A 3,431-nucleotide genomic window follows, 5' to 3' on the forward strand; every position below is an offset into this window, starting at 1 on the left:
AATTTATAAAACATTGATCATTAGAACAAAAATCAAATTAATTCTAATTCAGATAGAAATAACAAATCCGATACAAAAAATAAATAAGAAAAAAGAGGAAAAAACCAAAATGGGCCAGGTAGGCTGTAGCGCCCAAGATGCGATTCTATCCCAATCACATGATGAATTCATGATTGGGGCACAACCGCATTTCGAGCGCATAGCAAGGTGGACATCATTACAACATACCATATACTGAATAGATGAGAATACAAGATAAAGGCGTACACTCGCCACAAGTTACAACATTCATACAACAGTTCATCAATACATAGCAATCACCGTACAGAACAGTAGGATCCGACTACGGATGAAATCAAACGAAAAAAGAAGAATGACATCCACCCTACTAATCCCAGGCTCCCCTGACCCGGAACCTATTCCCTTGATCGAAGAAGAAGAAGAACTCCAAAAGCAATCAAGTATCGCTCTCACGTTAGTTCATCGCATTACCTGTACCTGCAACTGTTGTTGTAGTAATCTGTGAGCCACGAGGACTCAGCAATCCCATTAACATGGGTATCAAGACTAAAAAAGTTTAATGGGTATGGAAAGGATAAGTGGTGAGGTTGCAGTAGCGGCTAAGCAATGTATGGTGGCTAACTTACGAGTACAAGAGTAAGATGAGAAACTACAAAACGGTCACAAAATAGTAATGATCAAGAAGTCATCCTGAACTACTTACGTTCAAACATAACCCAACCGTGTTCTCTTCTCGAACGCACCCGAAAAGAGAAAGACACGGTTATGCACGCGGTTGGTGTATTTTAGTTGAGTTTAGTTCAAGTCCTCTACAACCCGATATTAACAAATTCCCATCTGCCACATAACCGTGGACACGGCTCTCAAAAGTTTAAACCCTGCAGGGGTGTCCCAACTTAGCCCATGACAAGCTCACGATCCGCGGAGACAATCCTCCATCGAGGGACCCTCCGATCAGACTCAAATCCCGACGCACAAGACATTTCAACAATGGTAAAACTAATCCAGCAAGACCTCCCGGCATGCCGACACCCTAATAGTAGCTGCGCGTATCTCGTCTCAGGCCACGTCCGGATGGGTCAGCCTACAGGTATATACCAAATACCTCGGGTTTCCCCGAGGCGTCCCCGCAGTCTGCCTATTTGGGACCAACACCATCAACACTGCCCCCCGTATTAGGTTGAACTAGTACAAATGCCCGTTCGTTGCACCGGGCAAAAAAAGAGGAACAACCAGCTTCATATTCCATTGTGCACCATTTTATATATCCAATTTTATTAAACATCGATAATAATAAGGTAAAACTGATTATTACTTTTTGTAGAATCAAGTCTTCATCAGATGGAAGAGCAGTTTTGCATGAAATAGTTTGTCAATCATTTTTTGGCTTTTTTGGAAAACATGAAAAATTCATTATTTTTAATAGAAGTTAAGAAACTAGTATACATTCTATTACAATTAATAGAAGAATAAATGAATGTGTATATGCTAAACTGTCAAACATATAATATATTCAGAACCTAGGTATTATGCCTTTGCTTAATACAGAGGGCAGAAGGATTATCGATATAATGAAGATAATCTGATATTTAGTGTGTGTTATGAACAAACAACAGACAACGAACAATGTGTATCCTCTTCATGAGAAATGTCATATAGATTTCATTGGCTATATTTAGATTTCATATCGCGAGGTTAATTAATCTAAGATCCATGTTTAATTCATGGATGCGTCATCTTAAGTTGCATAGATTACCTTAAATTGTAGAGGCCACGGGCTAACAACACGATACGAAGTTGCACCATACCTATATGCCACGCACCATGGTCAGATCAAACAAATCCATGAGCTGGAGCAACATACATATTGTGGAGCAAGCACCAAACATATATCTCTGAAATTCAGAACTGGTTTTGCCATAACTCGCCAAAACATATAACACATGAGCTTTTACCAAAACCAATCGTTATACAACCATAATATACAATTTATCTATGTCTGCCTGTTAGCTTGTGATACACATCGACACAAAACATGAAAAACACGATCACCAAGAAGAGCCGTCTATACGCCGAATAGATTAAACTATGCAAGCATCGACATATAGCAAGGAGAAGCAATGCATGATTTTAAATTTTACCTCAGATGAATAGCATGGAAACAGCCGCGCAACTAAAAAATCAATCACCGCATGGCCCAGGTTCCGGTGTAGCAATTCTTCTTCTTTCTATGCTGTTAAACATGCAATAAATCAATGGTGATTTTGGCATGTGCATCCGAGTGTCAGTTTTCCTGGATAAAAGCAACACACATTTTTTCTCACCTCGATCATCTGGTTTTCTGAAAAAATGTCGAGAATACATGTAAGCGCTTCAATCATAGTCCATATCGATAAATCAAGTCATATGGACTTGTGCAGAAACAAAAACATGAATTCTTATACGAAGATACAGATGGAATTTTGAACCCACACTTAAGTAAGTATAATCTAAACTTTGAGTGGAATTACTACTTCAAATGACATATGTATCACAATTAACATAGACTCTATCTTCGGTGTTGAAATTTCTTGAGAAGGGAAAACTGTACTCTAAACTAACACCAAAGCCATTATATATTGTATGGCAATCTAGGATGCATGTACTTCAAGGAGACATGCTAAGCAATATTACATTCTTCCTATTGTGGGGAACACATTCATGAGATTGAAACAAAGATTCTCTATCATTGGGGAAAGTAACCACCTTATATCTAGTATAGAGCAACTGTGCAGTTGAGCACAAACAGAAAAGCTTGAATTCCAGAATGTCATGATTAGCAGAAACAACATGCACCTATCTTGTGGACTGAATACATCTCCAGCGATGCACCATGTTAGCACACTACATTCATTTAAATCGACCCCTGCAATATTCAAGGATTGCTCCCAGAATTAACTTCGCTAGATACATCAAATTCTTCTACAATCAGCTATTGTGGACCTCCCGTGAGTATCCATTGGAATCTCATGAATGCATCCTACAGTGATGTATTATCGAATTCTATGCTGCTGATGAAAGCGGCATGGGAGGTTTGAAGTGTTGGTGTAGCATTCCTCACAAAGGCCAAACCCAATTACTTTATATGCAGTCTTGCATTTGATCAAAGTAACTCAAGATATGGGAATTAAACCAAGGATACATTGGTGCTTATAAATATCTCCGAATTGGATTGCGCGTGGTCGTCACGATCAGTTCCGTCGAAGCAGTGTCCTCGCCGTCGTAGTAGAGAAGGGTCTGGGTGGAGGAGCTGGCTTCCGTGGACAGCACATGCTCGGCCACCGGGGCGGCGCCCAGCCAGACCATCTCGGGACGATGCAGAGAGATGGGGAGCGGCAGCGCAACAGGGTTGTTTTCCTGGATTGGGCGCT

The 3,431-nt window shown here is 40.3% G+C and overlaps 1 long non-coding RNA gene across 1 annotated transcript; it reads right to left on the minus strand.

Annotated features, from left to right (window-relative positions):
• Positions 1 to 249: 249 nt before the first annotated feature.
• On the minus strand, positions 250 to 3,210 carry LOC147967309 (uncharacterized). Its single transcript, XR_015603149.1, has 3 exons — positions 2,163 to 3,210; positions 1,778 to 1,829; positions 250 to 504 (listed from the first exon to the last, which is right to left on the minus strand). It is a non-coding gene; the product is annotated as an uncharacterized LOC147967309 (long non-coding RNA).
• Between the last annotated feature and the right edge of the window lie 221 nt (positions 3,211 to 3,431).

The sequence above is a fragment of the Triticum urartu genome, chromosome 5A, assembly GCF_056163025.1.
Source record: "Triticum urartu cultivar PI428250 chromosome 5A, HENAU_Tu73, whole genome shotgun sequence".
Taxonomy (NCBI): Eukaryota; Viridiplantae; Streptophyta; class Magnoliopsida; order Poales; family Poaceae; genus Triticum; species Triticum urartu.